Source organism: Geotrypetes seraphini, chromosome 1 (genome assembly GCF_902459505.1).
Source record: "Geotrypetes seraphini chromosome 1, aGeoSer1.1, whole genome shotgun sequence".
NCBI lineage: Eukaryota > Metazoa > Chordata > Amphibia > Gymnophiona > Dermophiidae > Geotrypetes > Geotrypetes seraphini.
Window position 1 is genome coordinate 538311174 of NC_047084.1, and position 15559 is coordinate 538326732.

Consider the following 15559-nt stretch of genomic DNA (forward strand, 5'->3'; position numbering starts at 1 on the left):
GAGCTCCAGCCAAAGGTGCACAGACGTGGCAGACCGCCAGGAAACACTGAGGGGGAGCCGCGCTCTGAAATAATAAACTACTGCAAAGGGCGTCTGAGGAGAAGGGGAGGGGGATGGGTCCAGCCGCCGCCGCCGGCGCTGCTGCTGCTTGCAGCCTCCTGCCCTTTTTTGTGCATGTCTGTGGAAAGAAAATGGTGCAGAGGGTTACAGCACTGCTCTCTTAGCCGGCGTTTGGCGGGCTCTTCTGACGCCCCCAACCTCAACACCATCTTCTTTTCTCTCTCATGCCTTTGTTCTTCTGTTTTCTATTTTTATGCCCGTAATTTCTTTGTTCCTCTTGGAAATTTATAGTTCTGGAAAAAAAAAAACAAAAAACACCCAACAGGGAGATACGGGTTCCAGCGACAATGTTCCCAAAGTAAATACTGTAATATAAATGTGCGGGTAACAAGTAAAATCGTGACTTCATTTTTAAATTTAAATAAGAGTAGGGGGAGGGGGAATTAATAGCTCTTTTTTAAAAATAGGACCAAGATTTGCTAGCACTCCGATTTCCAAATTTAGTCAGATCTATGTTGGACTTGGAAAACTAAACAGTCCTATGTAAATAATTCCCCCCTCCCATCAACCTCTGGCTCCTTTTCCTGAAAACTGCTGGACAGCTGGGGGGGAAGGAAAGGCAGTATCTTCGGGAGCAGGAAAGGGCTTGGTTGTGTGCTAAGAGCGGACAAAGAGTAGAGAGATTGTGGTTTGTTATCAGCAGATCACAAATGAAAAGGAGGTATCAGAAACCACAGCCAAAAGTTCTTTGAGCCTGGTAAACCTGGACATGGGAGAGGGGTAAAAGAAAAGACGTGCACAGTGGAACTTGAGAGACAGCAGGGGAGCTGATAAAAAATTGCCTGCCAAAGGTCTTGTCTCAGAAATTCCTCTGAAAACATACTTGTTTGTTTGGTTTTTATTTTATTTTATTTTTATATCAATAAATTGTCCAAATCAGCATATGAGGGCTGTTCAAAAAGTATCAGATCTTAATTTTTCTTGCATAAACAAATAAAGCTAAGGAGGTGTGGTTTGGTGCACAAGTATGTAGGTGACTCTAATGCGCATGCTTGAATTTTTTTCCCGATGAGTGAGGAAGTGTAAGTGAGCGCCGTCCGATTTTCATTTTTGACAAAATAACAGAAAACGTTGAACAATGCTACTGCATTAAATTTTGTGTAAAGCTTGGCGATTCCCAAGTAGAAACGATCCGCAAGATTCAACAGGCCTTCAGGGACGAAGCAATGGGCACCACACAGATAAAGGAGTGGTGCAACCGCTTCAGAGATGGCCACACATCGGGTGGAGAGTGAAGCATGTTCTGGTAGGCCCTCAACATCCAGAAATGAGATCGTCATTGACCAAGTGAGGACCCTGGTGATGCAAGATCGTCGAATCACCAAGGGGTACTAGCAAGAGGTTCTGCGTCGCCTTCGTAACGCTGTAAGACGCAAACGGCCAGACCTGTGGGCAGCGGACAATTGGCAGCTCCATCACAATAATGCACCTGCCCACTCTTCACATTTGATACGGAGTTTCCCGGCCAAATACAACACACCTGTGATTCCCCAGGCTCCCTACTCTCCCGACATGGCTCTGTGTGACTTCTGGCTTTCCCCCAAGCTGAAAATGCCCCTGAAAGGGACCAGATTTCAGTCAAGAGAAGACATCATGCAGAATGCGACGGACCAGTTGTGAGCAATCTCAAAAGAGGCATTCCAGTGCTGCTTCCGATAGTGGCAGAACCATTCAAAGAAGTGTGTGGCAGCTCAAGGGGACTACTTTGAAGGAAATTAGTATAAGATTGTTGTATCTGAATACGAGTAATTTTTATGAATAAAGGTCTGATACTTTTTGAAAATCCCTCATGCAATCAATACAACCAAATAATAATGCAACAAAGAACTACTTACCATATACAACACAATCCTTTGACAGGTGGAGTAATTTTATAAGAAGCATTTTATTTACATATTCTGTCATATAAAATTATAAAATCACCCACACATAAAGGTGCAATGATAAAATATGCATACTTTTTCCTGATGATGTTTACACGTTTAGGGGCAGCTTTTGAGCAGAGTAAAAAGAATAGTGATTTAGTACATTCTTTGTAAAATACACAGGTATACATGTACAATATGTGCACATTTTATAAAGAACACATTAAATCACAGCTGTCCACACTAGTCAAACTCACAGTTTTAATGGTGAGTTGTAAGGATAGATGTCCTAGTTCCATTACTGAAGGAACCTGGAATGTGTGTTACAGAACTGGAGGTGGTTTATACAAAGCTTCTATCTCATCTTGTATAGAATACAAGCATCACTTCTATACAGGAGAATTATTTAAATAAGTGTTCTTCAACCTTTTTACACCTATGGACTGGTAGAAATAATTATTTTGTGGACCGGCGGTTGAAGAACACTGCTATAAACTATGTTAGCATTGTTTTCATTGATCTGTCATACTGTTTGTGATAAAGTGCTTTTTCACACAGATTTTGTTAATTTCCTTTAGTTATATTCTTATGAATTTTATGTATGGAATGGCAGGTTAGTATGTTTTTAGTTTAAAATTATTTTTTACAGCTATTTATCTGCCTTTGTGCTCCATTTACAAGAGGTACAGAGCTTTGCAGTTTTCTATTAGGGTCTTTTGAAAAATATATATATTCATTGTTTTAATTGAAAGATGGTTCCCTAAGCCTGTTGGCTATTTTAAGATGGTTTTATATTTTTAGGTGGTTGGCAAGGCATTTGGAGTGGATATCACACTAACCTGAGAGCAAGTGCAAACCTTGGTAGGCAAGCTATTAAAGAAGTTATTAATAGCTTCTTTTCTTTTCTTTTTTTCTTCACATTTTCTTCTCCAGCCCTGATGTTGAGCGTTGTGGTGCTGTTATTTCCAACAGTGGCTTCCTCTCCTTCCCTCCACTCCCCTCCCAGAAGCTCTCAGTACTTGCCTGCAGCAACGATTCACTTAGGAAGCCTTGGGTCCTTTGATGAGTCTTGCCCGCCTCTGAGGAAAGAGGAAGTTGCATCATCAGAGGCAGGCCACAACTCAGCAAAAGCCCCAAGGCTGCCGAAGTGAATCGCTGCTGCAGGCAAGTACTGAGAGCTGAGGGGAGGGGAGGAAGCCACTGTCGGAGGCTATCGCCGACCTTGCACTGACTGGCAGGAAACTTTTGCTCGATCTAGCCAGCCCTGCACGGACCAGCAGGAAACTTTACCTGATCTCGCCATCCCTTCATGGACCGGCAGGAAATTTCTGTGGATCGGCACCGGTCCGTGGACCGGCGGTTGAAGAACACTGATTTAAATGATTCTGTCAAGTACAATGGTAGTTTACTGGATGGTTGAAACTAGGTTTCTTTGTTTATAGCCCTTGGGATTTTTTCTGCACTTTACAGGTAATTTAAAAGCTGGGAGGGCAGAGTTGTGATGTTTCCATACCTGACTTGCATCCTGTGTTGCTCCCCCCTCCCCAAAATAAACACATGCAACTGTTTTAGGTTAGCACAACATACATAAAAGTAATAATCAGTTCTCAAGTTGTTCCGTAACATCCATGGTTTAAAGTTTCCTTCTGTTGAATATGGTACTGGCAAGCCTGTTCTGAACCTTGTCTGGGCAGTCAGGGTAGACTAACAGACTCCAAGGTGGCTCCCAGATATTCTTTCACCATTCTGCTCATGGGTCACTCTCTCTGCCCATGGTTTGGCTTCTTCCCCTCCCCCCAACTAGTCTACCTTAAAGGTGGTCTTCTGTTGGTTCTCAACAGTGGTAATGTTGCTCATATGCGGCCTTTGGCCTGTGGTTCCAAAGCTTTGCCTCTGGCCCATCTTTCCTCCTCTGACATCACTTTCTATTTCTGCATGAGCAGGACATGTCAGAGAGAAATGCTGCTACCACCATGGAGCAACAGAAGACCATCTTTAAAGCAGACCCATGCGGGGGGGCTGATGATGTTGAATTGTGGGTATAAAGAAAGATGCTGGATATGGCAAGAACAGGGGCTGGGAATGCAAGACAGTAGAAGAGATGTTTGGAGGAGACAGGAAATCTGCAATGTGATTAGCTTGCAGTCCTAATTAACTCATAATGTGATTTAACACACATTAAATAATGCATGCTCCATAATTTAATTTAAAAAATTATATATTGCCAATCTACAATTCTTAGCGGTTTACAAAATGCATACCATATTTTTCGCACTATAAGACGCACCTGACCATAAGATGCACCTAGGTTTAGAGGAGGAAAACAAGAAAAAAATATTCTGAACCAAATGGTGTACTAACATATTTAATAAAATATAGCAGAATAATATTTCAACTATGTAACGTCAAAAGCGGTATTAAGAACCATCACCACTGTCATTAACAAATGAGGAGAGACTTTAAGGTTCAAGCACTCTTCTAGTTTTCTGTGCCCTGTCCTACCTCCCTGTCCTGTCCCCTGTCCCCCCTCTGGTGGTCTAGTGGTAGGCCGGGACAGGAGGGATCTGACTGGCCCACCTCCCCGGTACCTTTTCATCTTTTTAAATCTTGGTGGTCCAGCGGTGTATCGGCAGGAGTGAGCTTTCTGCGCTCCTGCCCCACGCTGAGCCCCTCTCTCGCTGGATGCTGCCTCAGATCTCGCGGCCAGCGGCGCACAGGGCAGCAGTGAGCTTTTCGTGCTCCAGCCTGGATCCGCACCGCTCCCTGAATGGCTGCCGTCAGTTCTCATGAGATCTGAGGCAGCCATCCAGCGAGGGAGGGGCTCAGCATGGGGCAGGAGCGCAGAAAGCTCACTTATGTCGATACACCGCTGGATCACCAGGATTTAAAAAGGCGAAAAAAGGTATAAGTTTCCTTGGCAGACTGCCGGGTGCTCACCTAAATTAGCTGGGTGGAGCGCCCAGCTAAAAGATGCTAGGGAGAACACTGCACATCACGGTCTGTGATGCAATATTCGCTCCATAAGACACACAGACATTTCCACCCACTTTGGGGGGGGGGGAAAGTGTGTCTTATGGAGCAAAAAATACAGTACATAAAATATATAAACTCATAAATACATTTCTTAGATACAGCAACAATAATACTCATTAGATCAAAAACAGTTAACATCATTGGAATGCCCGAGAAAACAGATATGTTTTTAGAGATTTTCTAAATTCATTCAAAGATTCAGATACTCTTAAATTCTTTGGAAGCGTTATCCATAACTGAGGTCCCATCACCATAAAAAATAACTCTCTATACACCTCGAATCTTATTTGCTTGAAATGTGGGATATCGAGTAAGGTCTGATTACCTAACCACAAAGGTCATCCTCGAACATGAATTTTCAAAATGGCAGAAAGATACAGAGATTGTTGATCATGAAGAATCTTGAAAATTAATGTAAAAATCTTAAAATTGAATATGCCAATGAATAGGCAACCAGTGAAGTCACTTAAGAATCGGTGTAATGTGTCCATAACGAGGGCAACTTGAGATATGCTTATCAGCTGCATTCTGTGCAATCTGTACAGCTCTTATATCTTTCTTTGGCAGGCCAACTAATAATGGAGCCTATTTACAAACTGCGCTTAAGTTGAATTAGTGTGCGTTAATACATTAACACACATTAGTGAATAGAGCCCTAAGGTTATACCTGAGTCCATGCTCACTAGGAGCATCAGTGGGACTTCAGCCTGATTTTCCTGAGTTTTATTTTGCTGATGTAACCATTAGGCTATTCTTCCATTCATTAAGCCACTTGATTTGCTGTCGGCACTCTCAATTGGATGTCATATAGGTCTAATTTTTTTGGTCTGTTTGTCCATTCATATACATGCATATATATGTACATGCACAAAACAAACTGATACATACAACTTCACTTAAGAACTTAGAAGAACTACTGGTAGCCCTTCTATGGCAGTCTGAGTACTAATGTGAGATGACTGCTAGAGGTCAAGCAACAATATTTTTTAAGAGGCAGACACTAGAGCAGGATAACTACTGCCCTCATCATCCCTGGACCTGATGGAGTGAGTTGGAGCCCTGGGGAAGGGGGTGGAAAGTCAGAGATGAGCTGAATCTCATATTCAATGTATTTATTTGATTTAGTCATTAGGATTTATTTACCGCCTGCGAGGGAGTCTATAGGATTCTGCCCCTTTCCCTTAGGAATACTCCAAAGGATCTGTATGTGCTAGGAGGTTAAGAGGCTGTTATGCACAGACAGGGACCTTGAGGTGAAGATGACAAATCAGTGTGCTATTGCGGTGGCTGTAGCCAGAAGGTTGCTAGGCTGTATAGAGAGAGAAATAATCAGCAGAAGAAAGGAGGTGTTGATGCCCCTGCACAAGACGTTGGTGAGGCCCCACTTGAAATACCATGTTCAGTTTTGGAGGCCATATCTGGCTAAGGATATAAAAAGACTTCAAGCAGTCCAGAGGAAGGCGACAAAAATGGTATGGGGCTTGGGCCACAAGACATATGAGAAAAGACCGAAAGACCTGAATATGTATGCTCTAGAGGAGCAGAGGGGCAGGGGAGATATGATACAGTGAGGTAGAGAATTCCAGAGTGTAGGTGCCATAACTGAGAAGGATGGACATTAACTTTCCTGGCAGCTACCGCAGATAAGTTTTATGCTGGTTCTGAGCCTTAACCTTGAATTGTCGTTAACACTGCATTCTAACTTTTCTGACTAAACTAATAATTTATTTATTGCACTTGCACTTTATTAGTCAGTATTATTGGTGCACTGTGGGGCCCATGATGGTGCACAGCGAGGATTGAGAGATAGCCCCGCTTCAAATATGGTAAGCTAGGAACACTGGTAATCAGCTCACCATAGCTTTCACTATTGCGCTGAGGTCTCACATTATTTATTTCAAATATATTGATAAAACATTGGTTTTCCCCTTTTGAGGGTGTCGGTAGTTCATTTGCAGTACCCTTTCTGGGTTTATATCAGAGAATTTTTGTGTATTTTGACTGTCCTGATATTCCCTTTTTGGGTTTTTGATATTGTGTGATAACTGAGAAGGAGGCATTCCTATGAATAGTCATCTGAAGGAAATAATGAAATAAAAAATGAAATAAAAAAAAGGAAGACCGCTTAATAATATCTGATAGAAAAGAACGTTGTATTTAAAAGGAATACCATAAGAAACAGGCAGAATGTGTTCAGCTTTTAGAAGAGGTGTGATGTGTTCGAATTTTGAACTATGATAAAGTAGTCTTACTGCGGAGTTTTGAACTAGTTGTAACTGATGTAGCTTGTACTTTGGAAGACTGGATGAGAATGGAGTTACACTAGTGGGAGGGAGGGTGATAGGAATGGTACTTTGGGGGGTAACGTGAATATAAACTGAGACCTCTGAAGCAATCTGGATATTGAATGTCTGGATAATCAGTGTTCGGATAATTGACGTTCTACTGTAATTACAAAAAATAATTTGTCATTGAGGTCCAAGATAGCATAACTGATTCATCACAAAATAGTTTTTAGAAAAGGAAATCTCTGGCACTGGGGACTATCCCACCCTCCCCCTACAGAGAATTAGTGGGAGCCATTCAGGAAGCTGCTCAATGCCAAGCAGCAGCACCAAAGTGCGCTCCTGCTTGATACTGTTCAGCGGCTGAAGCAGGAAATCACGGAAAGCTCACTCCTGCCTGCTACACCTCTGGACCACTAGGGATTCCAGTGGCAGAGGAGGTACGATGGACAGGGTAGGGAGGGGGAGAGGGTGAAGAGCTTGGGAGGGAGGGAAGGGGGGATGTGTACAGTGCCTGGAAGGGAGGGGGCTGGGTGCAGAGCCTGAGAGAGGAGGGAGGGAAGGGAGCTGGGTGCAGTGCCTGGCAGGGAGGGGGCTGGGCACAGAGCCTGACAGGAGAGAGGGAGCGCTGGCTGAAAATCCTTTATCCATGATCTGTGCTTCCATGCCACGCATGCGCAGTAGAAGGAGCCAGCGGTGGTATCCCCATTTCCTTCCCTCGGCGATGCTGGCTCCTTCTACTGCACATGTGGAAGCACCTTAAGTACGGACACACGGAGGCGGTGACCATGGTGGCGACTCTCCCCTCCCGCCCTCACTCTTTCTAACACAGTGGTCTGAAACTCATGGCCCGCGGGCTGCATTCGGCCCCCCAGGTACTATTCTGCAGCCCGCAGTCTGGCCGGCTACCTTACTGAAGTTATTCTTCAGTCCCTTGCCAAAGTTATTTTTGAGTTCAAAGCCGCTGCGGCGGCTCCTCTCACGAGCCGCACCTGCGTCGGAAACCTCTCTGATGTCATGATGTCAGAGAGAAGGCTTCCAATGCAGAAGCAGATTATGAGAGGAGCTGCGGCGGCAGCTTTGAACTCAAAAATAACTTCGGCAAGGGAGCCGACCAGAAACGATGAAAATAAATGCTGCTGCCCTGCTGCACAGGGAGGGGAGGGAGGGAAATGCTGCTGTTTCTGCACAGGGAAGTGGAGGGGAGGGAATGCTGCTGGTGCACAGAGAAGTGGGAGGGGGGAGATGGAAATGCTGCTGCTGTTGCTGCACAGGGAAGGAGGGAGGGAAGAGGGAAGAGAAATGCTGCTGCTGCAATTGGGGAGAGAGAGGGAAGAAAGGAGAAGGAAGACAAGGGACAGGAGAGGAATGAGAGATGCCAAGTCCATGGGAGGAGATACGAGACCATGGAGGGAGAGGGATAAAAGTCAGGGCATGGGGTGAGGGAAGGAGACAGAGGCCAGACCAGGGGAAAGGAAGGAAGGAGGGAGGGAGAGAAAGGAAGGATAGCGATGTCAGACCATGGATATAGGGAGGCAAGGAGAGATAGGTTGGAAGGGAAGGGAAGGGAAGACATGGAAAAGTAGATTTTGAGAGGAAAGCAGAAGAATAGAAAAATTGAATGTTAAGTTAATGCCAAAGATGGATGCAACTTCGTTTCCACCAAAAACAGGGATATGCTACTTCTACAAGTGTCAGTGAAATCTTGATATTATAAGGAGGAGAAACTGACTAACTGTAATACACACCAATTTCAAGAGAGTGAAACTACTTTAAAGTACGCTCAGAGAAGTGAAACTCTGAAGAGAGAGTAATCCCCCTCTTAGGGTAAGAGTTTACCATCCACTCACTGCATATTTAATTTAATTAATCACTCTCTGAGAAATGGTGATATTATTTTTTCTCTTTTTTTTTCAAAATTTTCTTATAATTCCAAAATGAACGTTTTTTCTCATGCTGCAACTTGATTTCAAAATATATCACTGGAACATTGATACGATGCACTTATCTCATAAAAATGGTCTTATGGGGTCCCAACGTGGCCCCGTTTCGTGATCTGCTTCAGGAGACCCAGCTGTAGAATTTGTTAAGTGCCTTTTTGAAACTGGTACGGATTTCCGTGAGATAATCTGTAATACAAACATGCTTTTACAATCACACACAAAACGCAGGCGGCTGCTTAAAGAGCTACGTTGTGGTGAATCTTTACATCTTACTAGCTATTAATGGAGGAGAAGGCACAAATAAAAATACATACTGCTTTCAAAAATCACTCAATGGCTCCCAACAACGGAGGACGCTACCCGCCGCTCTTTATTTTAAACCGGAGAGCAGAGGAGGGACTTCATGTGGGGAGACGTGATGACGTCATAGTGTCATCGATGCAAAAATTTTTTAATGAACGACTGCCACTGAAATGTGAAGTATAATGCAATGCCGAAAAGAAAAAGACAAGATTAAGTTAAAGAAAAGCAACCCAATCTATTTCGTTATTTAGTCCATGTGGGTGTAATGTATTTAAATCGTATATCCATTTTTGCTCCTTTCTCCAAAGGAGTTTCGCTGTATCCCCACCTCTGGTGCTGGTCATTGTGTCCAATACAGAAAATTTCAAGTCTGCTGGGTCATGCTGATTATTGAGCCAATGCTGGACTAAGGGAGCTTCTTGTATGCCTGATTTTATCCTGCTAATGTGCTCACCTATCCGGGTCTTAACACTGCGGTTCGTGCAACCTACATACAGTAAACCACAGGGACATTGAACAATGTATACCACTTGTTGAGAATTTCAATTTGGGGATACTTTTTACAAACAAATCAAAGGTACAGCCATGGGGGCTAAAATGGCTCCGTCAATAGCCTGTCTTTATGTATCAAAGTTTGAGTGGACTTTTGTATATCCTTCGGTACACTGGCAACATCTAAAATTTTGGAAGTGATATATTGATGACATTCCTGGAGTATGGACAGGCACGGCCGCTGAATTGGACCAGTTTCTTGTATGGCTCAATAATTGTGACACCAACTTACAATTTTCTTTGACCAAAGACTACCATCAAGTGCCTTTTTTGGACATAAGCATAATCCTGGAACAAGGAAAGTTTCAAACCAGCATCTACCGGAAATCTACTGACAGAAACAATCTTCTACAATATGACAGCTTCCACCCCAGGCATTTAAGGAATAACATTCAAGCTGGGCAATTTTTGAGACTTCAGAGACTTTGCACTACGGTTGAAGATTATATCAGTAAATCAGATGTCATGAAGGAGCGTTTCTGGGAAAAAGGGTATCCTACATCAGTGATTCAGAAAGCCTACAAAAGGGGGCTATATGCAAATCGCTCATTGTTGTTAGAATCTCATCCTAAACCAGAAGAACAATCTTTGGTGTGTGTCTTACCATATTCACACTTAGCGTTTCAATTTAAACGAATCATCAAACAACATTGGCACATTATGCAGTACCATCAGGAGTTTCAAGACCCTCCTCGCTTTGCATTTTCAAAAAATCAGAACTTGAAACAGAAACTGGTTCATTCCCAGTTTAAGAGTGAGTCTGAGCAATCTACCACCAAAACAGGTGAACATACCCCGTGTGGTCACTGTAAAATGTGCCAGTATAGTGTTACATTGCAATAAATGCGATTGACTATGAAGAAAAAAACATAGTGAAGTAGCCACTAATTGCAATTCTTAGTCCAGCATTGGCTCAATAATCAGCATGACCCGGCAGACTTGAAATTTTCTGTATTGGACACAGTGACCAGCACCAGAGGTGGGGATACAGCAAAACTCCTTTGGAAAAAGGAGCAAAAATGGATATACGATTTAAATACATTATACCCACATGGACTAAATAACGAAATAGATTGGGTTGCTTTTCTTTAACTTAATCTTGTCTTTTTCTTTTCGGCATTGCATTATACTTCACATTTCAGTGGCAGTTGTTCATTAAAAATTTTTTGCATCGATGACGCTATGATGTCATCACGTCTTCCCGCACGAAGTCCCTCTCCTGCTCTCCGGTTTAAAATCTGGAGCAGCGGGTAGCGTCCTCCGTTGTTGGGAGTCATTGAGCGATTTTTGAAAGCGGTATGTATTTTTATTTGTGCCTTCTCCTCCATTAATAGCTAGTAAGATGTAAAGATTCACCACAATGTAGCTCTTTAAGCAGCCGCCTGCGTTTTGTGTGTGACTAACAGCATGTTTGTATTACAGATTATCTCACGGAAATCCGTACCAGTTTCAAAGAGACACTTAACAAATTCTACAGCTGGGTCTCCTGAAGCAGATCACGAAACGGGGCCACGTTGGGACCCCATAAGACCATTTTTATGAGATAAGTGCATCGTATCAATGTTCCAGTGATATATTTTGAAATCAAGTTGCAGCATGAGAAAAAATGTTCATTTTGGAAAATTTTGAAAAAAAGAGAAAAAATAATATCACCATTTCTCAGAGAGTGATTAATTAAATTAAATATGCAGTGACTGGATGGTAAACTCTTACCCTAAGAGGGGGATTACTCTCTCTTCAGAGTTTCACTTCTCTGAGCGTACTTTAAAGTAGTTTCACTCTCTTGAAATTGGTGTGTATTACAGTTAGTCAGTTTCTCCTCCTTATAAAGATGGATGCAAGGCAGAAAGTGAAGATTGAGACTAAAACAGTCAATGGACAAGAAGGCCCTGGAAACATAGTTAAAAGCACAGAAAAATAAAGTCACCAGACAACAAAGGTAGGGAAAATGATTTTATTTATAATATAGTGATTGAAAGATAGACAGCGGGAGGGTGAGAGACAGAAAGAAAGGAAGAAAGAGACAGGGGCAGGGAGAAAGACAGAAAGAAAGAAAGACAGACAGCCATATATTCTAGCACCCGTTAATGTAATGGGCTTAAACACTAGTGGTATATAACATCTTATGAACTCCAGAGGGAAATTCTCCTCTATGGCATGGTACAAGTACTACGGTAAACATTAACAACATACCCTGGTTAGAAATGAGGTTCATTACTGTCGTAGAGATTGACCAAAACTGGGTTTTTTCTAGTTTTGACTGCAACCAAAACTACCATTGAAACTACAGTACCTGAAAGATTATAGCCAAGACCAAAACTGCAGCTGAAACTTATCACTTGGTTTATGCCACAGCTGAAACCAAAACCAAAACTCAAGTTTGGTTGTATGAATGCAGTTCAGTGAGGGCTGCTGGGGATTGTCAGAGCATGAAGTTTGCATCTCTCTGCTAAATTCACAGTATCCAAGCCAAAATATAAGAATTTAAATAATTAAAGGCCTGTATTTTACCTCCAAGTAAAATAGCCTCCAACTAGGGTTACCATATTTGTGAAGTCAAAAAAGAGCACCTGGCTCTGCCCCACACTATCCCACCTGCCCCCATCCACATCCCCATCCCCATCCCATACTATCCTGGCCTCGTTTTCCACCAGTCTCAACACTGTCCTGTCCCACCCCACCCTTCACCAATTTTCTTAGTCCCCTTTCCCATCTTCTAATCTGTACCCTTTAAGTGCGTCTCTCTCTCCCTCTCTCCAACCTCCCCCGTATCTCTCTCCCTCCATCCCCCAGTGGGCAGTGGCATAGTAAAGGGGGCGGGGAACAGTCCGTCTTGGGTGACTTCTTGTTGGGGGCATCAGCAGCTCTCTTCCTCTCTGACCCCTTATTGCACATGCATACGCCTTCCCTTCCCTCTGACACCCCAGACACCAAGCGCCTCCCTGTCATCTGATCTCCCCTCCCCCCAAATCCTGGTGATCTAGTGGGCTGGGGGGGGGGTTCCCCGTGGTGCTTCTCTTTCTCTCTCTTTTCTCTCTCTTTCTCTCCCTTTATCCCCCCTGTGGGTGCTTCTATGTCTCTACCTCCCTCCAACCCCCCTAAGGGGGTTTGCTTCTCTCTCCCTCTCTCCCACCAACCCTCCTCCCCTGCAGGTGCTTCTCACTCTCTTTCACTCCTGTGGGTGCTTTTTTCTGTCTCTTTCTCTCTCTCTCTCTTTCTCTGACTCCAACCCCACCGCTTCCCTACGGGATGGTACTTCTCTCTTTCCCTATGATTCTTCCCTGTCCCCCAGATACCCCCTCGTCAAAATGTAATCTTCGTACTGGCCAACAGCAACAGGGTAGTGAGCTTATTGCAAACGGCATGCCCCAGAAGCCTTCTCTCTGGAGCGTCCTGTCTATACGGGAAGCTCTAGTGCATATGTGATCTATGCAATTGTTTGCCCATATGAGTTAATTTATATAGGATGCACGAGTAGGCCAGTAAAATTGTGTTTGACAGAGCATAAGTCGCGGTTAAATACTGAATGCCTTCAAGCTCCTATGGTGCAGCACTGGATCAAGGAAAGGCACTTGGTGGAAGAATTATGGTGGCGAGTTATCGAGAGTATTGAGCAGTGGAGAGGGAGTATTAAAAGAATATTAAATGAAAAAGAAAAGCGATTAATTTATCAACTGAATACTGTGGAACCTCAGGGATTGAATAAGGAGGTGGAATGGGCATCTTTGATAGGTTAAGGGCTTTGTCCAATAGGAAGCAGGGGATGTCAGCTGTTTGGAGGGAGTGTATTAAAATGGTAATAGTAGGACAACGACACCATCTTACTCTTTAAGAGTTCTAGGAGTCGGATGGCAGTAGCAGCTGTGGTGAGTTGTTTTGGGGTTTAAATTAAAAAATAAATAGAAAATAAGGCAGGAGTCACAGGTTAATAGATAGTATTGTCTGTTTCTTTTCTCTAGGGGGACCCTTGATAAAGCGCACTTGCAAAACATGTCGGGACATTCCCTCCCAGGTCATGCATAAGATAAGTAAAAAAACAACTATGATAAGTTGAAGTTAAAGTCTATTTAAAGTTTCAGTGAAGGATATTTATTTATTGAATCTTAAATTAATTTATTGAAAATATATTTGATTAAATAGAAAAAATGCTAGGGCCGATGATGAAGAGCCATGTAATTCTTCCCTCTTGAAGTTCTTGCTAGGAGGTAGAGTGGTGGGTCTTAGGCCGGTATATTAAAATATACATTATTCAGCACAAGATTGAGGAGTGAATTTTAAGTGAAAGTGCTGAACTTATTTGGGCTTAACATCAAGATTTGGTGGCATGTATACTGTATACGCTCGTATTGCAAGACCTTGCTCGTTTAGAACAGTCACTACACTCTTGCAGCATCAGAGAGAGAAGAATCATTGGCTCAGTTGTGATGTGTGTATACTGTATGTACTTATATTGCAAGACATTGCTTGTATATCAAGTTAAAATTTAATAAAATGTTTTGCTTGTCTTGCAAAACACTTGCAAACCAAGTTACTTGCAATCTTAGGTTTTACTGTATTTGGAGCACTTTATTTACCATATAAACTATCGTACAAGGTCCTAACTAATATATACAATCACAGTACAGAAAAAAAGAAAGAAAGAAAGAAAACAAAAAGTAGTCCCTCCTTACCAGGACTATCTTGCAATCCCTGGTAGTTTCATGGTGTAGTCAAGGCAGGAGCAATGCTCCAGTATTGGCAGCCATTTTGATAATGGAATTGGAATGGGCAGGAATAACATGATTCCTTCTGACTGAGCTATACTACTAGACCTTCAGAGATTGTAAAATAAACCCAGGGAGACCCAATGGGTAGAGAGCAGGCACTAAAGGTGATGGGGTCCAGAGAGGGACAACTCCTGTTTGATGGGAAGGAGACAAACAAGACAAACCACAAACTTTTGACTTCCACCAAAAACATCTGCTAAACTGAAACTTACGCGGGTGAGGCTGGACTTAGAGCACTGGTTTTTGACCTAGGGGCCGCCACGTGAGCGGACTGCTCGGCACAATGGACCACTGGTCTGACCCAGCAGCGGCAATTCTTATGTTCTTATTTATGTCCAAAAATTAAAGCAATCTTTTAGCTGAAACAAAACCTGGCATATAAAAAGGATTGTGGGCCTGTTTCAGTGTCATAACCAAAACTGAAACCATAATTTGGTGGGCCTCTAATCCCCCCCTACACACCAATATATGCAGTTTAATTGCATGCTAACTATACCTTCTACAAAATTGTTTTGCTAGCATTGCTGCTTGCAGGGATATGAGAAGGATCCCTGGCTGCTTTAGAGAAAAGATCTTTCTGGGTTTTTTTTTTCCTTTTCTATCAAGTATCTTGCCACTAGATACTGTAAATTTGGCCATAAAATTGCTCAGTCCTGTGCAACTGAAGTGCCTGGTGCCAAATATTCAAAGAA